The sequence below is a fragment of the Podarcis cretensis genome, assembly GCF_951804945.1.
Source record: "Podarcis cretensis genome assembly, chromosome: 6".
Taxonomy (NCBI): Eukaryota; Metazoa; Chordata; class Lepidosauria; order Squamata; family Lacertidae; genus Podarcis; species Podarcis cretensis.
This window is the reverse complement of record NC_137175.1, coordinates 70,775,898-70,801,320: the sequence shown is the minus strand read 5'-3', so window position 1 is coordinate 70,801,320 and position 25,423 is coordinate 70,775,898. Positions and strand designations below refer to the sequence as shown.

At 41.0% G+C, this 25,423-nt stretch overlaps 1 long non-coding RNA gene across 3 annotated transcripts in view; it reads right to left on the bottom strand.

Annotated features, from left to right (window-relative positions):
• Positions 1 to 964: 964 nt before the first annotated feature.
• LOC307218953 overlaps positions 965 to 25,423 on the bottom strand; it is a 49,570-nt gene continuing 25,111 nt past the window's right edge. For 2 of the 3 annotated variants that reach the window (XR_013840181.1, XR_013840182.1), the window contains exons 6-7: positions 21,461 to 21,682; positions 965 to 1,258 (exon numbers count right to left, since the gene is read on the bottom strand). This is a non-coding gene — a long non-coding RNA (uncharacterized lncRNA). Of the gene's footprint in view, positions 1,259 to 5,842; positions 6,067 to 21,460; positions 21,683 to 25,423 lie in introns of those variants that run through there. The other variant, XR_013840183.1, reaches the window with a different exon arrangement.

Sequence of the window (25,423 nt, the reverse complement as noted above, 5' to 3'; positions counted from 1 at the left end):
TAAGCTAATTCTTCAACAATAATATTGCATGGTTGCAGTCTAGCAAAGTTTGGTGTACTTCAGAGCACAGGTGCACTTAGTTGCAGTGTAGTTTGGTTTTACCTCCTTTTTCAAGGAGTTCCACACTTTCTCCTTATCCGTTCTAATTAACATGTTGTTGAGAAATTTCTGTAATTTTATAACATACAACACATTTTCCCTCTTCTTTAGCCCCTTGCCTCCAGTTCGCCAACCACTGATACAGAGGATATAAAATGCTGAAAGATAATGAAAACAATAAAGCACCAGAGATCTACAGTGATTTAAATTGTGAACTCCACTCCCGGACACGGCCAAGAAACCTCCCAGAAAACGCCCACACGTAGGCACACACAAAGTGCAATCCTAACCATATCTACTCAGAAATAAGTCCTATTGAATGGAATGTGGTTAGGTATGCAGCCTAATACTAATACTTTTGACCGTATTATGCTTCTTGATGTCTATAATATTAGCAGAGACTCCTTGTCCTTGACTTCAAAGCTTTATGCAGTTCTCCCTTCTAAACTCTCATTTCTCTCTTCTTTCTTATGCTTATTATGTTCCTCCTGAAGATTTCCGCTCTTTGGGACCCTCCATCCTCATTCACTCGTTTCTTCTAGCGCCTGAAATCATCTTCCCATGTGCAAATGCTGTATCCTCCATTTCTTATCCTTGAAATGACTCTTAAGGCCCACGACTTCAGAAAACCTATCTATCCATGACTCAACTCCTTTCTTTCTTCCCTTTACAATATCTGAATGGTGTTTAAATTGTATTAGCTCATTATCCTATTGAGTTCTCTCATTCTTGGTTTTTGATGTAACTTACCCTTGACCATGGTTAGACAGTAAACTTATTGGAACAATGTTTAGTCTCACTCTTTAGTTATCAGGTATTTCAAAGGGCTTTTTCAATTGGAAATACCTCATGCTAAAATCAACCATATTTTCCATCACCTTACGTCTGTAACCTCAAGAAACATAACTCTCTGAATAATAACTTTACTAATCTGTTGTACTGAAGTATAATCCTGAAAGTTAATAATGAATAGATGCAAAGTACTATTTAATAAGTGGGAACTCACCAAGGTACACATACAATCAGATGGATTGAGCTAGTCATCAGTTGCTCCACCCATGAGGTGAAGACCAGTTCCACATCCAACTTCCACATCCAACTATGTTCTTGCATTTCCACTTGGTAGGTGGGTGCATTAACCTCAGTGTCTTTCCTGATGCTACAAAGAAATAGACCTTCATTCAGTTCAATTTGTCCTGGGAAGAAAGGTCTGTAATCACTCAATGAGAACATAAAAATTGTCTTATAGATTCGTATCTATGATTCCTTTAGCCTGTCCTTCTTCTGAGCATGACCGTGAAAGGTGCCAAAATTGATTCTGTAGAGACCATTTTACCCTCTGAAATTTAGCAACGTTTTCTGATATTTTGGTTAGTCTTGTACACATTGCTGAACATGCCCCATGCTTCTAGGATCTATTCATTATTCATTTTTTTAAAAGCATCTCATAAATCCTTAATTAAAACTATTTAGAAGCCATTTTGGAAAGTAAGTGATATAAGTTAAATCATAAACATCAGTGCTTTTTTGCGACAGTGCTCTTTTTTTGCTGCCCCTGGAAGTCATTTAGCACCGACATAACACTTTTATCAAGATATGTGTATCCTTTTCTGTTTGCATGGACCCACCCACCCACAAATGATAACAGTAGCAGGTGCGACAAAAAGTAAAGCCAGAGAATAACATTGAGGAACACTAAGGCTGCAATTGCACACGATTCATTCTGCTTTTCATTGAAATCAATAGCACCTACTTATGAGCAAGACAGCTTCCAATTAGGCTGTGTGAGACTTGGATGCAGGCAAAGATCTCATCTGCTCCTTTCCTGTGTTAGCTGGGATTTAGAGCCCAAATTTGGTTGGTTTTTAAAAGGTTTTAAACTTATTATTTTTAATGACTTCAAAACTTGTATCTTCTCTGTTTCATATTTTTATTTCATTTCTGAATTTGCAGCAAGCTAACCAAGATAACACGGCAAATTGCATGTATAACAAAAGGTCAAATGAGAAGTCAGCAATCAATGCCTATATCAGAAACACACAAAAGTGACCTTGTCCTGAAGTCCCCAAGATAGTTATGCTTTTGAAAGGATGCCTTTGGGAGTCAAGATCCCTATTCGTTAGGGTTTAACCCTTGCGTGCTTTTCTTGCACTTCTATCTATATCTCAGTTTATGTCCTTGGGTGTTATTTAAGGAAGAGGGGAAAGCAGGGAAGGAAGTCAAGTCACAGAGCAAAAGATAAAAAAAAATAAAAAATGCCAAAAGAGACTAGAAGAAAATAAGCCAGAAAATGCTGATTTTAAAATGTCTTGCAAATAATGTGTGGGACTAAAACTAAACACACACATATACACACCAAGACCCAACAACCCTGCTTATTATTACACACCCAAAGATTTATTATGTTTTCCTAGGTATTATAAAATGTCTGCTTTAAACAAATGGTCTCCCTAGACTTGGGTCAAAAGCATGAATCAGAAGGGGTGCCTCTGAATCTGATTTCAGTGATGAATATGCAAGCTATCAACAGTATGGTAGCTATTTCCAGATGTAGACTGTGAAATACAGGTGTGGGCATTTGGATCTTATTTATCATGTAGATGGTACTTTCAATATGCAGACAGGGTTACCATCTGGTATGATTTTGGCAAAGAGAGCCCAGAAAGAGTAAAAATATATATCCCGGGGTGGTGATTGGGGAGCAGGGGACCCCCAGCAATTTGCAACTAATGAAATGTGTACAGTATTCTGAAAAAAGAACCACTTGAAAACTCAATACTTTGTGAAAACATTGTGTTTCCTCAAGAGAGAGTAGAGTATTTGCCTGTGACAAACATGCAGATGACACTGTGGTCCTCGACGTAAGATGATGAATTTGCTGCAATAGGATGGAGGCTGTTATGAGCACTTAAAGTTATAGCACTTGAAGTTGAAAATCTTTTAGGGCTGTATTGTTTTGTCTCCACCCACTTTCTTTGACAATAGGACAGAGCTGCTTCCAGAGCTACTCAACGGAGGAGGATGTATCAGTCGGTTAACACAAACACTTCCCATTCGAGGCTTCAGCACTTCAGTTTATCACTCCAGCCATTGGATTTAGGACTAGGACATTAACCAAGAGGAAGCTGCTGAAGATAATAATTATTATGAATAATTTTATTATTTATACCCTGCCCATCTGGCTGGGTTTCCCCAGCCAATCTGATTTGCTTCCAGCACATATAAAACATAATAAAACTTCCTGATGCAGGGCTGCCTTCAGATGTCTTCTAAAAGTTGTGAAGTTCTTTATCTCCTGATAGCTTTTACATGGAAAAGCGATCCCTTCCTTGGCTGAAACATGGAGAATGCCATGCTGTGTGGATCAGCGTCATGACCCAAGCTAAAGCAATGTGCTGATCGATGGTAGTAGTTGTAGACATTGTGTGATAGCCAATGTTAGTCCTACTTAGAGCAGATCCATTAATATCCATACACTTAAGTAAATTAGTTGGATATCACCCATTACAGTTAGAGATGAACACTTTTCTTGGGAAGGCTGTTTCAATGTCTTCCCAGTGCTGCGTGTGACATGTGATCTAGTGCATTATCAGGCTAGTGAACATTTATGCACACACACAAGGCGTATAGAATGACCAGTTTGACCTCAAGTGTGAATGCAATATAGATCTCCCAGGAGCAGCAGAACTTTGCGCCCATGTTCATCCCACCCAATTGCCAAACAGAGACAGGATATCTCTGATGTGTTGACTTCACTCTAGTACGAAGGTCCAGGGACAGTAGAACTTTAAAACAGCAGGAGTAAAAGTTGAAGCCTGGACTTCTGAATGTTGGCCAAAGTAATATTTGTATTACGTGAGCACAGGGTTTTCTTTGGGTGGCTTTACGTAAACAAACTGGAGTCTCTCTGATATTAATGAGGTAGCTTTCTACACCCACATTGTGTATTGTGATTGGCTCGTGACTGGCAATGGCAGCCCGGGGGCCTAATGTCTTTTACGCTACCGAAGTTCTATAACATTCATTATTCTGTGTCAAGCCAAAATTACCTTGCAGGGGCATTGCATAATGTCTGGTATATTAATCATTAGAGATATTTTTGAAGCACTCAATTACATTATGAAGGCTGGGTTATGTTCTTATCTTTCTAATGGTCACATGTAAAGCACCGAGGCCCCCTATTACTGTGTAATAAGAAATGCATACCCGGCAGAATAATGCATTATGCACATCCTCATCTATAGGACGGAAAAGGTCAGCCAGCAACTTGAATATTTTTGTCCTCTAGATCAATTTCACTTAAAAGAGTTCATTAGAAAGAATGGCTTTATCTTTTCAATATGTCCTAACAGCATGCTATCACTTTACAGAACCAGATTTCAACTATTTTATTCTATTCAAAGCAGAATGAATTACATCAATCTGGCTGAGGCACATTCATTTTGAGGTTATCAATTCAAAAGTGTTTCAGGATACATTTAAGAGGGCCTTTGTTGCCAAGATTTTTTTTTAAAAAAATAAAAATAAAATAGTGAATGTTGAATGTTGAAAGTATGCAGCCTACTTACCTTGGAGTAACCCCATCTACTCTAACCAAACCACCTGGGCGATGCATTGCAGTTCTAACTATTTCATATCCTAAATGAATAAGGACAAGCATTTACTTTCATTTGCAGTTTCTGGCATTTCTAGCAGGTGTTGAGTTCATAGAAATTCACATTTAGGGGAATTCACACTCACTTCCACAAAGCAGGAACCCTGCTGAAAGTGTTAGCGATTAGCAAAAGCTATTCAATAAAAAAAAGAGAGCCCAAATGCGAACAGCATTGTGTGTCAGGCTTTTTCTTCTCCTCCTTGTATTCATTGAAAATGTATACATTCAAAAAGTTTTTTAAAAAACAATTTTTATTATACAAGAACCATTAAACACTTATCCAGCAGTACAACTAATGGTATTTGGGCTATCCATTGACCTTAGACATGAGCTTCAGTGTTCAAACATATTTCTTAATGTAACCTCTTCACTGAGATGATTGAGCAGTAGGTATAACAAGGTCTTGATTTAGGTCAATAACATAGCTAAAGAAAGGGATCCATGTTTCTCGGCAGGTGTCCCTTATCATTATGCCTTTAATTGTCCTCCTGTGTCTGGTGAGACCCCCAGACATTGCTGTATCCCAGATATCATTTTCCCATATATTGAGGGGTATTTCAGTCTGGTTCATCCATTGTTGAGCTATCACTAATTGTTCTGCTGGTTCACGGTGGTGCAGGGTGAAGCCCAGGTATATGTCCAAATACAGTAGTGCTAAGGCAGGATTTGGAAAAAGAGGTTGGCTTTTAATTGCAGATATAGTGGAGAATACTCTCTTCCAGAAGTTTTTTTTAACATGGGGCCATTCCCACCAAACATGCATAAATGAACCAAGTTTTCCACAACCCTTTAAGCATAAAGGGGAAAGGGAGGGATAAATTTTTGCCAGTCTGACTGGTGTCCAATCTCCCCCCCTCCCCCGTATAATTTTTTAAATTAATTTTAGTAAAATGTACTTTTCACCCTATGTTTTGTTATATGTGTGTGCGCGTAAACACACTTGGGATAGCATTCAGCAATGCACCATTTTTATTTTTCAAAAAAAGGGCCCGGCTAACATTAATAGGGAAAATCTGGAACATATCCTATTTTTTATTCTTTATGTTTAGCGTGGAGGGGAGCACTGCGCATAGGCTTCCTTACCTATGAGCCTGGTAATGTGTTTCATTTAGCACTTGCTGCCTTCTTGCCAAGGATGCTGCCTCGGGGCAAACTCTGGCTGTGCTGATTGCTGCTCTCAACTTTCCATTTATTCGTTTTTCAACCTCTAAATGCATACACAGAGGCTTACCAAGCGAATGCTAAGGTTCCAGCACTTCCTTCTCTGAAGGAGACTCGAAAGACTGTTCTTGGACTTTGCACACCGTGGGGACCTGTGAGTAAATGACAGACTCGATTTAAAGAAGAAGAGCTGGCCTCCGGGAGACGTTAAGCAGAGGACCCAATCTGCCTGGCATTTGCGCCTGTGTGTCCCTCCTCCGGTGTGTACAGACGTGTGGGCAAGGCAAAAAACAGCAGGCTAAATTGCCTGAGAATCCATTGGGGTCTCAGCTGAAGTATAAAAAGTTAACAGAAGCAACTGAGGTACCATGAGCCCCAAAGAAGGATGCAGAAGAAGCCAGAAGCTCTGGCTACTAACGTTGACTGAGAGGGGTTGCAGCTACAGTTGGGCACACTGGTCAATTTGGGTTCCTTTCTGGCTCCCATTTTTCCATTCTTAAGTTCAGTTCTCCACATTTCATGAACAATCTTGTGCAACTTTATCCTCAGATACACATTTTGTGTGTGCGATTTTGCCCAATAAAGACATTTCACAAGGCAGTTTCCCCCAAATACATTGCATCAGCATGAATATAGGCATTTTTTATGCACATTTGGCCCTGGTATACGTATTTATGCACACATTACTTGGCTGGAGAACTGAGCTGCAAAATCTAGAGAAGTGCAACTTGGAAGGGATAATTGTTATCTCAGTTTCCGTATTGTTTCGGAAAATGTGAATTAGGTGGGTTTGCCTTTAAGTGTCAGTTGAATTTCACCTCCATTTTAGCAGCAGCTCCGTGATAGAGATGATGGGTTGTATGAAGAAGGTCCAAGCTTCATCCCTGGTATCTCCAGCCAGGGTGGGGAAATAGGCCTTCTGGAACCCTGGAGAGTCGGTGGCAGTCAGCTGAGTTGGTATAAGGCAGAGATCTGAAAGGCTGCTAAGGAAGCTTTGAGCACATAATATGTGTCGATACTTCCATTGATCATACTGTTCTGTGGACCACTAGTGGACAAATGGGAGGCAATTGAGAAGAAGACAGGTTCTGGTTGCACCACCCCTGTTGCAACACCTTTTTCTTGGCCTTGTCGTTGCTTTTTTAAAGGCTTTGGTGTTGCCTCTTAACAGTGGTTGAATTATGCAGGGAAACTTAAGGGGGTTCTCTGTGAAGTCGACACGGCCCTCCTACTGACCCTGTCTAATTTTAGCCACATCAGCCTTCTAAGACAGCACTTAAGGAGGTTTGGTCAAAGAATAGAACACCTGCCATGAACCACACCGCTGGTAATTCTATGTTTTAGCTGCTCGGGAGTTTCAAATTCCTTTGCAGCAGCAACTTTCCAGAGATGCTACTTCTAATCAATAGATCTAAACCCACTGTGAAGAGCTAAGTAAGCAGACCCATGAAACAGAGGCATTGGAAGGGGGTGTGGGGGGATACGGACCCCCCCGGTGTCATCACTGAGGGGGGTGACAGTCGGCGCACCGCCCGCCCACAACTCCCAAGCCTACCCCAAGCCGTTGATGTGTGTGGGGGGGTGACAATTTTTTTTTGCACGGGTACCACCTGACCTTGCTAACCCTCTGCCCTGAAATGCTTTTTAAAGGGTGGACAGGCTCCATGTAATCCACAAGCCACACAGTGGACTCCTGAACTTGTACCCTGCAAGTTCCTTCCTTCATGTAAAGTCAATGGGACCGTGTCTGCAAACGTGGATGAGTGACATTCAATTACGTTCATGGGGAATGCAAAAAGCCACTAAGGAGGCAATTTACTGCTCTAGCCCTGTATGCAATTCTTCACTTGAAATCAATTTTTCATTATATGGGAGAACAGTATGTTGAGTTGATATATTTGTTCTTGTAATTTGAAAGAGTAGCCGGTAATGTGTAAAGCTTGTCTCTAACAGGAGGGGGAAAATGACATTTGACAAACTAGGGAAATGTGGCGGAATTTCTGCTAATAAAACAACATCATGTTTTCTGATGGAATTTCTGAGTTAATGGTGCCAGCTTACACACCCAGCGCTGAAGCTCATGAGCCCAAAATGTTTCGCACGACCCTTTTGCCAGTGTGACCAATCTTGTTACATCTGGCTAAAAAAAAATGTTTGCTGACTTCAGGATATGACCTTTTGCCTCAAATACATTCCGCAATATATTCTGAACAAAAAGCAAAGTTAATTGTAAATAATGTAGTCACAGAAGAATTTAAGATAGAAAAAGGGACACGTCAGGGGTGCCCAATTTCCCCATTACTTTTTATTTCAGTCCTGGAGGTTTTGCTCAACATGATAAGAAAAGACCAGCTGGTTAAAGGGGTTCAGGTTGGAGCGAGACAATATAAATTGAGAGCATTTGCAGATGACTTGGTACTTACATTACAAGAGCCAGAATCTAGCACCAAAAGGGTTTTGGAATTAATTCAAGAGTTTGGTCAAGTGGCAGGATTTAAATTAAACAAATCAAAGACTAAGGTATTAGAGAAAAACTTAACAGTAGGGGAGAAGGAGAGGTTTCAGAATGAAACAGGTTTAACTGTGGTTAAGAGTGTAAAATATTTGGGGATTAATATGACAGCTAAAAACATAAATCTATTTAAAGATAATTATGAGAAATATTGGAATCAAGTGAAAAAAGATCTAGAAATTTGGTCAAACTTGAAGCTTTCCTTGTCTGGTCGAATTGCAGCTATTAAGATGAATGTATTGCCTAGAATGTTATTTTTGTTCCAAACATTGCAAATTGTTGATAAGATGGAGTGTTTTAAGAGATGGCAGCGAGATATCTCTAAATTTATCTGGCAGGGCAAAAAACCCAGAATAAAATTCAAGATTTTAACTGATGTAAAGGAAAGGGGGGGGGGGGATTTGCCCTGCCAGACTTGAAACTTTACTATGAATCAGCAGCTTTCTGCTGGTTGAAGGATTGGCTGCTTCTTGAGAACACAGACACCTTAGATTTGGAAGGTTTTAATAACTTTTTTGGGTGGCATGCATATTTGTGGTATGACAAGGTTAAGGTTCATAAAGGCTTTAAAAACCATATTGTCAGGAAAGCATTGTATAATGTCTGGATTAAATATAAAGATTTGTTGGAGAATAAAACTCCAAGGTGGCTGTCACCAATGGAGGCAAAGGCATTGAAAAAACTTAATACGGAGTCTAAATGGCCAAAATATTGTGAAATCCTAGAACAGGAGGGTAATAAGTGGAAATTGCAGAGTTTTGAGAATCTAAAAGACAAAGTGCGAGATTGGCTTCACTATTATCAAATAATGGAGGTTTACAAGCTGGATAGGAAAATTGGTTTCCAGGTGGAAAAGTCAAAATTGGAAACAGAATTGTTAGAATCCAATACTAAGAATTTGTCAAAAATGTATAACTTGCTGTTGAAATGGAACACGCAAGATGAAACGGTTAAATCAGCTATGATTAAGTGGGCGCAAGATATTGGACACAATATTATGTTTGCTGACTGGGAAAAGTTGTGGACCACCGGTATGAAATTCACGGCGTGCAATGCCTTGAGAGAAAATATTATGAAAATGATTTATAGGTGGTACATGACCCCAGTCAAGCTTGCTAAAATTTACCACTTATCAGATAATAAATGTTGGAAGTGTAAAGAAAATGAAGGTTCATTCTTTCACCTCTGGTGGACGTGCCCAAGGATCAAGGCTTTCTGGGAAATGATATATAATGAAATGAAAAAGGTATTTAAATATACCTTCTTGAAGAAACCAGAGGCCTTTCTCCTGGGTATGGTTAGCCATGTGGTGTTAAAGAAGGATAGAACTTTGTTTCTGTATGCCACAACAGCAGCAAGAATCCTTATTGCCAAGTATTGGAAGACACCAGATCTACCCACCCTGGAAGAATGGCAGATGAAAATGACAGACTATATGGGACTGGCAGAGATGACGGGCAGAATCCGGGACCAGGAGAAGGAGACAGTGGAAGAAGATTGGAAGAAATTTAAAGACTACCTTAATAAATACTATAAGATTAGTGAATGTTAGATTGACAGGGGTTTAAAAATAATGTGGTTTCCAGAGACCTTGATTAAGAAAAGGAATGGAATTAGTAAAAAACTTTTGGGAAACAAGGGAATGGATTTGCTGATTGGATAATGAAATTAGAATACAAAACGGGGAGGTATGAGGAAGTCGGGGAAAATAGGTTGAGAAAATTAAGGTTTGAAATTATACTTGTTTTTTTTGTTTGTTTTGTTTTTATTGTTGCTGTTTGTATTTCTATGTTTTTATTGGAAATGTTAATAAATATTATTTAAAAAAAAAAACAAATACATTCCACCTGGTTTCCCTTAGTATAATGTGCTTGTGTGTGTTAGTCAATGGTTGTCGGTGTTATTGTTGCTTTCTTTAAAAAACCCACACCCAACAATCTCAGTTTATTTTGAATTACAGTATCTGATATAATGTATGCATGTGTATAAATCTAATATAGGCAACCTAGACATGTAATTTCATTATGTACATTTTTTGAAACTGTTGATTTTATCTGTATTTTGATAAATGTCTACTGTTTTCAAAACTGCTTTTTTGTTACAGCCATACTTCATGTTATGTCCGCTTCATGTTGTGTGTTTTCGTCTCGTGTCCTGCGACGACCCGGAAGTACTAAAATGAGTCACATCTGGGTTTCACCACTCGCACATGCACATAATTGCTAAAACGTGCTTCTGAGCATGCGCAGAAGTGCACATGTGCAGATGTGGCACTTCAGTTTATGTCAGTTCCGTGTTACAAATGGGCCTCTGGAATGGATCTCGTCTGTAACACGAGGTTCCACTGTATTTATAAAACGAATTCCTCTTTCATACCATGTTCAACTCTCTGAAGGAGAGTTGGTCTAGATGACCTGTGGGTCCCTTCCAACTCGTAAGATTCTATGATTCTATGAAAATTAATTTCCTCATCATTAGTTGCAACAAACAAACTGTGCCCAAAGCCTGCAAGAAAGCTCTGGTGGTTATTTTAGGACCATGTATTAAGGAACTGCCTGACTAGCGACATGTCACCCCTCGAGTGTATCACATCACTTTCCCTAATGATACGGTCTTGTTTGCACAAAAACTTTGTGTTGCTCAGCTTCTTCCTGCACACGGTGTCTTGCATTAATCATTCACCCCACCCACTGCACGACATTCAGGATGAAGACAAGCAAAGAAAGCACACCCGTTTAACTAATGCAGGCTGCAGGCCTAAAGTAAACCCACTTAGGCATCAATCCTCTTCACCCCTCCCTAGAAGTAACCCCCACTGAACAAAGCAGGGCTTGCTACTGAGTAAGCATGCACTGGATTGCGATGCATGTCTGACCAACAAGTTTGGCGTTCCGTGCTTGAGAATTTTCTTTGCTCGAATTAAAAAACAAACAAACCTCATTCAGTCTGCAGCATGGCTACTCTTGTAACAATAAACTTATGCTATATCGTCATTCTAACGGTTTCCATATGTGAGGGTGAATTTTCCTTTGCAACCAATAAAACAATTCTTTTAGCTTGGGCTTGTTTTTAAAGAGGTAAAATGTTCAAAAAGCACAAGATGTGTACAATTAGTCTGAAACTGTCTAAACTGGCGTATATTTTGAGATTGCCCCCCTTTTCTGTCCCTGTCTAATACCATTTCAAGCATTCTATTTCTGGGTGTGTTTGCTGAGAACTGGGGGGTACTGTCGTATCCTGTACCCTGTGGAATTTTCAGGTCTTTCAAGTTTCCATCTCTGCTTGGCCACAAATCTTCCAGGTCTGTTAGCATGAACAAGGTTAATAGTCTCCTGAATGGATAGACAACCTAGGCAGCAGGCCTGTAAGCAAATGAAATAGCTGCATGTCTCAGATGTGGGCTATGCTATTTGGCCAGCCAAACTCTTAGCTGGAAATGACACACAGAGCATAACGGTGCAAGGTGGGGATCATTTGAGGAATGTGATGGGTAGGGATGAGTAAATCTGTCTATGTTGGTTTCTCTGAGTTTCACATTTTCCAAATCTTCAGTTCATTTCTCCATATTTTGACATCAGCTTGACTTTTTTAAAAAGTCCTCATGAAAATTCATCAGCACTTTAGTGCAAAATTCTCTGAATAGGCAAATTTGCATTCCTTTTTGCCTAATACTCACATTTTGCAAAATGTACAGAATGCCTTTGTTTGTGTGTTGTTTTCACCAATACGTGCATTTTAATGCACCATTTTTTTACACATTACTTGGTTGGAGAACTGCATTGCAAAATTCAGTTCACTAAGAGCATATTTCAACCAAGGAAGCCTGTCAATGGGAGTCTTGTTCAAGGATTTCCAACCACCTTCCATTGCTTAGTGTATTCCTGGCATGTGCATTTTTTGGAGCATGGCATGTTTACCCTGTGCTGGCTGAAGTATGGGTTGTTGTTGTTTTGCATATGCTTGACACATACTGTATCCCCATAGTTCCCTTAGTGAAGGAAGGATTATTCTGCTTCCAATCATCTGTGGGGCTTGGGACTGGTAGTATGTGCCTCTACCTGACTTATCCAGATTCCAGCACCCCACACTTTCAGTTTAACTGATTGCAAATCTTCTTGTTCTACATAAGGCAATAGGAGAGCTGAAAATAATGCCAATATATTTCACATCTGGCAACCAATGAGCCCTTTTGGTTTCAGATAGTACATGGGTAGACAAATCTAAAAAGCCCAGGACACTAATTTTCACGACTCTCTTGCAGCAGTGGTGGCTCATTTACCAGAAGTAATGCATTTAGCGCCAACTCGGCATTAACTCTGGAAACGTATACTTGATTCTGACCAGACGTAGCCTCCTAGAGCAAAATGTACAGCAGGAGACTTAGTTTGGTCAGAATTGAGTATATGTTTCCAGAGTTAATGCCAAATACTTTGTTTCTGGTACATGAGCCTTCATTTGGCCGCTAGAGGGCCATGAAAACTTGTGTCCCAAGATTTTTAGACTCGTCTACCTATGAACTATATGAAACAAAAAAATTGGTTGGCATTGCAGCATTGGCAACAGTTGAAAGATGTGAATTCTTTTTTTCCAGTATTCCTGTTGTTGTTTAGTAGTTCAGACTAAACAGACCAGAGCACACCAGGCACTCCTGCCTTCTACTGCCTCTACTGCACTTTGGTCAAACTCATGCTGGTAGTTTCGAGAACACTGTCCAACCATCTCGTCCTCTGTCATCCCCTTCTCCTTGTGCCCACAATCTTTCCCAACATCAGGGTCTTTCCCAGGGAGTCTTCTCTTCTCATGAGGTGGCCAAAGTACTGGAGCCTCAGCTTCACAATCTGCCCTTCCAGTTTTCCTACCCCACTATAATAATGAATATAACCTTTACACCCCATGCTGTGTATCTTGAATCTCCTTTCTGGCTGTGGGCGAATAACATCAGCAGACCTCACTTGGCACTGTTGGTCACTGCCAAGGTAGCCCTTCTTCTAGCTCCTGCCACAGGTTTGCATGTAGGGTCATGGTGGTAAAACATTTCTTTTCAACTGAACGTATCTTAGAACTATAACGCTAGAAATATGCAACCATCCTTAGCAATTTTGCCCATGCAACAGAAGAACCCATCCTGCTATATATATTTTTAAGCACCAGAAAGCTGGAAGAACCACTAGGCCTCTAGGGTGCTGTTGGTTTATCTTGTGAGGTTGTATGTATTCTCACTGAAGTATCTTGATCAAAGGGCCTGGTTGGCCACATCCTTACAGGGGTTTAAGGGCATCCTAGGCAAGCTAACTGAAAACCCCCTCTCCCTATTCAGGCAGTATTGGATTATTTGATGTGAATCCCTTGGTTGCTAACTGTGAACCTGCTTATTCCTCACTTTTCTTTGGATGCAGGATGCTTCAGAGTATTGTGTTGGGCTGGATCCCAGGTCTAACAGCAGGAGACACTTAAACAGACTGTATTGTTGCAATATTTCTAATAAAAACATCTGGCCTAAGTACTCTAAGGGATGACCAGAGGGGAACCTGAAAAGCATATACACACAACCCACAGCAGCCAGCCAACTGGCCTAGTATGGATTCTTTCCTAGTGGTTAATATGTTCAGCTGCAGATGAATTCAGTTTTGACTCAGGCCAAAAGGCAATGGCTGCACCGCCAAAGCACTCTAGGTGATTTCATGGAATATGGATTGTTCAACAATGCACTTGCCAAAGACTGAACTATTCCAAACCCTACAAGTGTCCCTATTTTCCAGGGACAGTCCTGGATTTACAGAAGCTATCCCAGTTTCTGATTTGATCCCAGAATGTCCCGCTTTTCCTTAGGATGTCCCTATTTCCATTGGAGAAATGTTTGAGGGTAAGGAGTTTAGAAGACACATGAAGGAAGCCCTGTACAGGGAAGTGTTTTTTTAAAAAAATGTTTAATCTTTTATTATGTTTTTATATGTGTTGGAAGCTGCCCAGAGTGACTGGGGCAACCTATTCAGATGGGTGGAGTATAAATAATAAAATTATTATGAATAATATTATGGAATACAATGTCCCTGTTTTCATTGGAGAAATGTTGGAGGGCGTGCTATCCCTTTTAGGAGGCATTTTCAAATTTCAGTCAATGGGTGCCATGTAGAAAGCTTTCTCAGAAAAGCTTATATTCTGTTAGAAATGTTGCATGAGGCCGTGCTTAGCCTTAGATACTGTCCCCCCCCCCCATTTTGTCTGTTATTTTCCTTTACTTCATTTAGCATAGCTACATGTCTGGGTTTAATCAGGAATATACAAGGAAAAGAATTACTTTTCCATATTGTGGTGCTCAACAGGACCTTTGGATATAAATGCTTGTAAAAAAGACCAACGGGTATAAGTCATGAGTGGTGACCCTCTGGCCCTACAGACATTGTTGGCCACCAGTTCCCATTAGTCACAGCTAGTATGGCCAATGGTCAGGAAGGATGGCCACAAGCTCCCCATCTCTAGTATAAATACTATTTCAAAGGGTCTTCCTCTCATTCTTTCCTTGCTTGACAGTTCGATCCTATACATGTCTGTTCAGAAGTGTGCCTAACTGGATTCAAGGAGACTTACTCCCAGGTAAATGAATACAGTCACACCTTGGAAGTTGAACAGAATCCATTCCATAAGTCTGTTCAACTTCCAAAACATTCAGAAACGAAAGCACGGCTTCTGATTGGCTGCAGGAAGCTCCTGCAGCCAATCAGAAGCCCCATGGGACATTCGGCTTCCAAAAATAGTTCGCAAACTGGAACAGTCACTTCTGGGTTTGTGGCGTTCGGGAGCCAATTTGTTTGAGAACTAAGTTGTTTGAAAACCAAGGTATGACTGTATAGGACTGGAGCCAGAGATCAGCCTCCCCGCAGATGAAGAAGAATTGTTATTATTTAAGGAAAGCTGGGCAGCTGGTTCAAAACTTTAGGCAATGGAAAACTGCAACGTATTCACATAAATTATTCTCATTCTGTGTTATATGATGTGAATACCACATATAATAACCACTGATTGTGCTGTTTTTATATATATATAACAGAAACTAAGACAAACCAGTTTTCTAAATATCTACTGTTAACATCTATGCATCGCATCCTTCATTAAGATGCCCTGTCTTGAAAATTCATTTTGTTCTATTCCCAGCGTTATCGAAGGTCTACTTTGATAGCCATCCTTACAATTTTTGTTGGAGTGCAGCTCTTTATGCCTCCAAAAGGTAAATAATACATGACAAAGATCTACTGAAGTTATGGAACCTCTGACTAGCATTTTCCTTTAAATATTAAAGATTATTTTTCGAAGTTGTTTGAACTATGATCAGTTGCATGCAACTATTTCCCTGTTAGAAGGGAAATATGCCAGACTCAGCCATTTTACCCCTTTGATGTCCATGCATACTAATGTTTGGTAGGAATTCTTATTAATGATTTCAGTGCAGTCTAAACTGTACACAAGTTCTCAACTGATTATTTAATTCTGAATGAAAGGCAAAAATTATATTGTCTGACTTGAGGTTTGCTAACATTCTGCGCATTCTTTATTTTGCAACCAGAAGAACATGCAATTCCAACTTTGCACTTTCAATATTGACGTCCGGTTAGGGACAGAGGAGAAATTTGTTTTGTTCAGATTTTAAGCCGAGCCTTCCTAATTCACATTTTGTGAAACAACATGTGAACTGAAACACAGCTGCCTTTTAAAGTTTGCATTCCTCTGAATCCTGAGATACATTTTTCCAGCCAAATAATGTGTATAAGATGTATTGGGGGAAAGTAGGCATAAAAATGATATATTAGTAGAAACAACCTACAAAAATGAATTATAGTGGTGAAAATGCTTGCAACAATGTGTACATCGAGCACAATTGCAGACAAACATTTGAATGTGGATAAATTTTCGCTGAAATGCTGATAAATTTGCATGACAACTTTTTTTAAAAAAATGACAAAGCAATATAGTAATGCAGAGAAATGAAATTGGCTGTAAATTCTCGAAGACCTGCTCCCTGCTTTGCAGGCCTTTTCCCACCTGGAATAGGAGGGAGGGGCCAGGACTGACTCCAGCTACAAAAGCCAAGGCTGCTGAACAGACTGTTGTTGGTGAGGAGTTGCTATTGCTATTAATTTTTTTGTATATTTATTTTAAATCTTGTATGTGGAAATTGTTCAATTCGCTTGTGTACCTTTTGATATTTGATTTGCTGTTTATTATTATTATTGCCATAATTGTAATTATATAATTAAAAAAAATATGTTGCAAGTGACTTTGAGCATGGTTTTAATGTTGCAAAGACAGCATATAAATAAAATGTTTGATTTATTGATCTTAAGATGGGGGTGGGAATGAGAAATAGAAAGAATCCGATACCAACAGATTTGTCTGTCTCTATTCCAGGCCCAATCAACCCAGAAGAAGAGCCAGTGTGGTGTAGTGGTTAAAATGTTGGACTAGAAACTGGAAGATCAGAGTTCTAATCCCCACTCGGCTGTGAAGCTCACCGGGTGACCTTAGGCCAGTCTCTGCCTCTCACCCTAACCTACCTCACTGGATTGCTGTGGGGATTAAATGAAGAGTGGGGAAGCCATGTACGCCACCTTGAGGTCCTTGGAGAAACAAAGGGGGATACCAAAGCAATAAATAAATAAGCGAGTTTTCCTAGGCAAGCCCCTTTGAAATGAATGTGAGCCGCTCCAGAATTCTCTAGCACAAACTCCATTCATTTCAGTGGGTCTTGCGCTAGCGACCTTTTGCTTTGCCCTTTGGTAAAACCATATGGTAAAACCATATGGGACGCGGGTGGCGCTGTGGGTTAAACCACAGAGCCTAGGACTTGCTGATCAGAAGGTTGGCGGTTCGAATCCCCGCAACGGGGTGAGCTCCCATTGCTCGGTCCCTGCTCCTGCCAACCTAGCAGTTCGAAAGCACGTCAAAGTGCAAGTAGATAAATAGGTACCGCTCTGGCGGGAAGGTAAACGGCATTTCCGTGCGCTGCTCTGGTTTGCCAGAAGCGGCTTAGTCATGCTGGCCACATGACCCGGAAGCTGTACTCGCCCTATAGAGCGAGCTGAGTGCCGCAACCCCAGAGTCGGCCACAACTGGACCTAATGGTCAGGGGTCCCTTTACCTTTACCTTGGTAAAACCATAGCATTCGCCAAGAAGTGCAAATAAGATTTGTTCCGACAGCATTATATGTCCCTAATCAACAACAGAACACAGTGTTTTGTGAGTTGGTGAAAATCCCAGCTACAAAGGTTAAATTTATTGTGGCAACGAAGATCCACTCTTTGCTGTATTCCCTGATACAGAAGTCTGAACATACATGTGAAATGCAGAGTTCAAGACAGTGGTTTTGAAGTAGTTGCTCAATAGCACAGCACTTCGTAAACGCTTGGTTTTTGCTGAGTGGCACTTCATGACCTGCTTGCAGGGGTCAGCAGATCACAGCTTGTGTGCTAAGATCCTTGAGATAGCACAGGTATTTTTGTTTGTTTGTTTAATGTGGTCTTCATATCCAACTGGGAAGGGCAGTGTCATTGATTTTTTTAAGAAACATTTTTCTATTGTAGTAGAAGTGTTTAGAGTGTAGGTTTTCTCCAGCACTTTCCAGGCAAATTCCCTATTTTGTTTTATTGTAAACTTTTTTTGGGGAAACGAATGCTGAAAACAAAATTTGAAGATGCACTTTAGGGAGCTGCGTTTATTCATGAAGTCTATAATGATATATTTATCTTATATACAGAACCAGGCTTGTAGATAAAAATGAGGTGGGAGGAAGGAAATTACAGATGTGACTCTGAGCTCTGAGTTGAAACAGCAGATGAAGTCTTATGTAAAAACAAATTCAGTGAGGGAGCTGTGCTTTGAAAGAGATAGATTTAAATGATAGAGAAATCATGTTATTTAATAATGGATAAAGATATACCACAACGGGGATATTTGATGTAGTTGCCAACTGCTGTTATGCTCCCTATAGATAGCTTCTTTGCTAATGCCTTGAAAAATAATATTTATTTTCCTAGTGACCTTTTTTGGGCTGCCATGAATTTGTGATTATTATTTTTATAGCCTTTAGAGTTCTCAGTTTGTTGTAAGGAATGACCCAACAGCAAGTTTCATCTTGGGGTGATGTGGGGTCTCTCACGTGGAATCCTAAATTGGACGATTGCTTGCTTTCCAACTGAATTCACTAAGATATATGTGGAATATTCTAAAAAATGTCAGACTTTGAGACAAAGACCTTGTTCAAATGTTTACTGCAAGGCTTGGCATGGGAAGGAGTAATGGAGGCATCCTTGCTCTTTAGGTAAATCGGTGGTAGCTAATGGGGTGCTCTCTAGCTGTTTTGGACTACAATGTCCATCATCCTGGACCATTGACTATGTTGGCTAAGAATGATGGGAGTTGTAGTCCAAGTCAAAGTAGGCTTTCAGCAGTTCTGCCTTCTCTCCGTTACCCAATATCATTTCTCTGTCTTCTCCATGCAGAAGACATACTACTTGCTTGTTCTTCCTCTTGCTTCAAGAAGGTGCTGAAGCAATGTTTGATATAAGCTTTCCATGTGGAGACCTGCACACTTTGTTCACTTACTTATCTATTTTTAAAAGCATTTACCCGGCCAGTGATCAGGGATGATGGGAACTGGAGTTGAACAACATATGGAGGTTACCATGTTGGCTTCCCCCAATCTAAAGATTTAGTATTCTTCAGCTCGGGTCATTTCTTGTCACAATTTCCTATATGCGTTTAAAATGGATCTTATTGAAAAGCCATTCTCTAATTTTGCATCCACTCTCATTATCTGGCTTCCGGTCCTCCTCAGTGTCTCATTGGCCTAGAAAAGCCCAGCTCCTTCCCTCTTGCTGCTTCTGTTCTGTTGAGCGTTGCATTCTCCGCTTCTCCTGTGAGCTCCCTTCACAGTTCTCTTCATAACCAGTTCAATTATCGCATGCACAGAACTTTGTAACTTTAGTGGCTTTTCTAATTTCGCGACTTGCGGTTTCTCCCCAGCTAGTAGGAAAATGAAGATTGGTAGCTGTGCATGTTATTCTGAAAGCATAGAGCTGATTTATTTATTTTGAAACGAAAGACTATTCACATTCAGAGACCTTCATTTAGTTTGGGCCTTATTCCAAACTATCCCTCATGTAACAGGGAGAAAAAAGATGAACTTGGGTTTGAATAGATTGTGGGACTCATTCAGGATTCAGACCTAAACAAGCTTAGTAGAGAGTAAGTCTCATTGAACTCACAGGTCTTACATCTTCTGCTCTCTGATTTTTAGACATTACACCATCCATAATGCAGATCAGACAGAAAGACAGGATTATACCCACTACAGACAACAATTGTGAGGTAAATGGCAGGCCCACTGAAGTTAATAGACGTGTCTAAAGCTACAATCCTAATCCCACTTACCTGAAAGTAAGGCCAATTTAATTCAATAGGACTTACTTCTGACTAGCAATGATATGGATCGTGCTATAACTTATGCCCAGTTCAGGATGCAGATGCGTCCAACAAGTTATAATTCTCATTTGTTTTACAAACTAAGTGTCATTCCCTCAAGAAATTCTTTCCCAGTTTGAAATGTAAAATAAGGTGCTACACAAGATCAGGCTGCTTTGCAGATTTTATGCAAACAATTTTTTAATATAAGCCCTTTACTCTCAGATGAAATTCTCATCCGTTGAAACTGTGGCTGATCATTGCGCAGTTCTTTCAACTACAAAGTCAGCTGCAGTGCAAGTGCAGCAGTTGTGGGTACAAGCGAAGAAATTCTGTCTTTAACATTAACTTTTTTCCTCTCATTAATCATTTTGAAACTAGGTGCTTAGAGCAGTCTGAACCAAGCAACCTTTTCTTCGATGAGCATATCTTTTTGGTTGAATTCTCTTGATTGTTTCTTACTTCCCCCTCCATCCAGATCTAAAACTCTTCCTTTTTTCTTTTTGTTTTAAACCTGGCTTTGGAAGCGGGGAGCATGGGGGGGGGGGGCAATAGAATAAGCCCATCAGGATGCATATGGCAATTTTGCAGAATTCCCAAGATTTATCAGAGAGAGCCGATTCCAACCTAGTTCTGAATCAAGATGGAGGTTGCCCTTCACAAATTCAGAGGCTCATGTAGGGAATGTTCTGCCTTTGAAAATTCCTATATGAAATGACCTGATATCCATCTCTCAGTGCAATGTGAAGCTTAGCTGTTCACTAGGTATTTTACTTCTTCCAAATATCATAACAATGTGACACAGTTCTTGGCAGTTTGAATATATCCCAGTACACATTTAAACAGGAGTGTGTGTGTGAGAGAGAGAGAGAGTTTCAAATACCTATTTTGAGAGGGGTTTTCTTAAAACAAATTAAGGAGATTAATGCAGAAACAGAACAGAATGGGTATCTATAAAAATTGTCAAGACGGGCCAGAAATGGATTGATTTGTCTGTTCCTAAAAAGGTAAAGGTACCCCTGCCCGTACGGTCCAGTCTTGACAGACTCTAGGGTTGTGCGCTCATCTCACTCTATAGGCTGCAGACTGTCTGCAGACACTTCTGGGTCACGTGGCCAGCGTGACGAAGCTGCTCTGGCGAGCCAGAGCCGCACACGGAAACACTGTTTACCTTCCCGCTAGTAAGCAGTCCCTATTTATCTACTTACACCCGGAGGTGCTTTCGAACTGCTAGGTTGGCAGGCGCTGAGACCGAGCAACGGGAGCGCATCCCGCCGCGGGGATTCGAACCGCCGACTATGCGATCGGCAAGTCCTAGGCGCTGAGGTTTTACCCACAGCGCCACCCGCATCCCTAGGCTCCGTTCCTAGGCTCATGTTAAACAACTGTAGGAATTCATAGAGAAGTTGCTTTTCAACAGTAATTAGTACGGTGGTTTGGGTAATTACTACAATGGTTTGAGTATGTGGGAGGGGGTGACACATTTCAAGAGAACATGTACAATATCTATTGAATTGATACTCTTGGGGGATATACAATTTCCCACTCCATTTCCTTAGTGGGTTCCCCTCCCCTTTACCTTCATCATCAGGGACATTTGCATCTGATGTCACACTTTCATAGGTTGGTGAGGTTACTAATGAACCATGTTGATGAATCCCCCATGCATTGGACCTGGAGGCTCACTGCACAGGCCTGCTGTCACTACGTAACTCACTAGCCTTTTCTGCCTCCGAGAACATTTTCTCTGATGTTTTTGTAGAGCTCCGTTCAAGCAGAGGACCTTGTGTTGTCCGTTTCCCTGCAGTAAGGTAAATGTCATCTTTTAACTTAAATCCCACTTCCACTTCCAATGAAGGCTTTGTTCCATGGAAGGCAAGCTGTTGCTGTAGCAACATAATCTATTTCCCTTTTGTTAATGAAATAGACAAATAATGGAGGAGCACAATAGATGGGAACCTTGATAGACACCCAGACAGAAGAGCAGCACCTGCTGCGCAAAAATTAATTTTCCACAGTGCCTTCTGAAACATTTCAGGAGGAAAGAGCCAGGAAAAAACATTTCTGAGTAGAGTCGCATCTCTCTTTGATGGATTCCCCTGTCCCCTCCTAGCGAAGGCTCAAATTTTGCGCTTGGATACGTAATGCTGAAGGACAACAATTGCAACTGCCGTTTATATGGCGCCTGCTGTGGATTCCCTGTTCCCATTAAGGGAAATGAAATTGTAGATTGCAGAATGATGACCAAAGCATAATTGCCTGATCAGATTGTTGGATTCCTAGGGCCTACCAAAACTGTGATAACTGTCCTTGTGCAGAGAATATGCCATCTCAGGCAGTTCATTTGAAAAGTCTGCCAATGAATTGTTCCTTGGTCAGGATAAGGAAAAGGAGAAGAAGCAGGTCAGAGAGTGAAAAGGGTAGATGAGCAAACTTTCTATGGTTGATTTAAAAAAATATATATTTAAAGATTTTAAATTGCATGTCACCTGTGTGAATAGTTGAAGTGGGACTATCCATTCATTAGAATAGCACCATAAAGGTAAAGGTAAAGGTAAAGGGACCCCTGACCATTAGGTCCAGTCATGACCGACTCTGGGGTTGGCCAGCATGACTAAGCTGCTTCTGGCGAACCAGAGCAGCACACAGAAACACCATTTACCCCGTTTACCTTCCCGCCGAAGCGGTACCTATTTATCTACTTGCACTTTGGTGTGCTTTCAAACTGCTAGGTTGGCAGGAGCAGGGACCGAGCAATGGGAGCTCACCCCATCACAGGGATTCAAACCGCTGACCTTCTGATCGGCAAGTCCTAGGCTCTGTGGTTTAACCATACAGGTTTTATATCGGGGGGGGGGGGCTCACTATATACAACAAACCACTTTACAATAAAAATGCAACAGTTCAACAATTCAAGATTATTATTATTATTTTTTAAAAAACAACCAGATAAAACAAGACAAAATCAACAATAAAACTGAGCAGTGCACAAAACCAAAATTAAGAGACAGAACTCAGAAAACGTTGGGTAAGTGTGTAAGCATTTAAGAGGTGGTCAAAAGTTATTATCATTTCCACTTCATAAATTACCTGAGGAAGAGTGTTCACATACCCTCCAACATTCCTTAGATGAAAATAGGGACATTTCTCAGCTCCCAAAATTGATGTCCATCGTCACCCCATTTTTATCCCCCCCCCCAAGTATTTCCTGTCTGAAGAAGGACGAGTGCCACCACCAACTCATCACAGCACATGCCCCCTCCACTATTTCGAGAAAAACCCTTAAACCTGATTTTGATTTGATTCTTTGGTAGATTTACAAAAAGGAAAACAAACACCAATAAATAGCATTTTAGAAAGGGGCAAGATTAGACACAGGCACACAAGTGTGTGTGTGTGTGTGTGTGTGTGTGTGTGTGTGTGTGTGTGTGTAAATAAATTCAAGACTCTGCTTTCCTTATCTTCCTGCCCAGAGCTAGCTCATCATGCAGGGCTGGACGCCAGTGGCGGCAGCTTCTCCTCCTCTTCAACTGCTCCCCAGCAGCTGTTATAACCTGCCCAAATGAGGTTGGGGGCAATGGCCAGGGAGAGGCCATAGAGAGACAACGGGATACTCCCTCTCAGCCCTGCCACCACCACCAATTGGGACAAGCTCTGGCTCATCCTCCTCCCTGTGATCGACATTGGTGGCACAGATAGGGACATTCCGGGATCAAATCAGATGCCGGGATGGCTTTCATAATTCTGGGATCGTCCCTGGAAAATCAGGACACATGGAAGGTACGTGTTCGGATGATGGATGTCACTAATGAGAAGGTCTGTTTCTAGGTTCCACAGGAACCTAGGAAGGAGCCTTATGTTAAATCAGACCATTGGTCCGACTACCTCAATTTTGTCTAAGGTAAAGGTAAAGGGACCCCTGACCATTAAGTCCAGTCGTGGCCGACTCTGGGGTTGCGGCGCTCATCTCACTTTATTGGCCAAGGGAGCCAGCGTACAGCTTCCAGGTCATGCGGCCAGCATGACTGAGCTGCTTCTGGCGAACCAGAGCAGCACACAGAAATGCCGTTTACCTTCCCACCAGAGCGGTACCTATTTAGCTACTTGCACTTTGGCGGGGATTCAGTTTTGTCTACCCTGACCAATAGTGGTTCTTCAGGATTTCAAATGTTTATGTGGGTCTCTCCTGGCACTACCTAGAGATGCTAAGGATTGAACCAGGGCCTTCCTCAGGAAAAGCAAATGCTCTGTCACTGAGCTACAACCCCTAACACTTGTGTGCACTTGAATCAGCTCTTCTTCATGATATTCTTAAGGAGAGGGGGGGGGAAATATGTGGGGCAAACTGGAAAGCAGCCATAAATTAAACACACACGGCAGTTTTGCATCCAATCCTATTCCACCACTTCTGGTAAACAGAGGCTTGAATCACAACAGATAAGGTGGGGGACCTACACAAAATAAGAACTCTATTCCCTGAAGTATTTTTCTTGTTGCAACATTGCAGCAACAATAAGGGAACGTCCAAGTCTGATTTTAAAGATGGATGTTGCATCTCCCCCCTCCCCACGGAATTCCAGTGGAGGGCAGTGCAGTACCATATAAGGGTTTTCACCCCATGGCTGTGCAACAGTACAGTAATGGCATAGCCAGATTTAAGTCTGGGCAGTTAATCTACTTCCAAGCTAACAGACATGAATGGCTCAAGAAACCAAGCTGCTGTGATAATTAATATCACAGCAGCCACACACACACACACACACACACAAAAAAAAAAAAAAAATACTGAACCATACGAGCAGTCCAGACTTTTTCTTGGACATAATTAAGAAAAATTAACTGCCAGATTATGTTGTGCATATTTTCCATCGCAACATGTTGACATCAGGCAACATGTAAGAAATGCGCTAACAAAATATTTCCCCCTCTTATAGGATTGGCAAAATTGTGTCTGGGATCTACTGCCTCAGACTGCAGGTGAGGGCTCCTATTACGGCATGATCGTCCATGTAAGTCCTTGTATATAGAAATCTAGTGTATCAGGGAGAAGGCTAAAGCACCCTTCCTCTGGCATCTAGTTTACTACATGGAAGGGGTTTTCTGAATAGGGTAGGACCCAGCCATGTCAGGTGGTGCAGCCCATAGGCAGCTTTATCTTCCCAGTGAGAATGAGATCAGAATAACACTAGGATTTCCCAGGTATTAGCAAGTAGTTTAGATCCTGTGGTGATGATTATAAAATAGTTTTGAGACCATTTACACCATTTTGTTCCTTTATTGGATATCTGGCATGGGAGATGTAATCTGAACGTGTGCAGTGTGAACATGCACCCCTACACACTTGTAAACAAAACTTGCACAACTGTAAAATTCAACATGAAAATGGTGATACATACCAACTTCCCCCAAATCAGGCGCCTTCTATATGTTTTGGACTACAACTCCTGTCAGCCTCAACCAGCTTGGCCAGTGTTCAGGGATGATGGGAAATGTAGTCTAAAAACATCTAGCAGGAGCCACATTGTGGGGAGCTTCACATTTA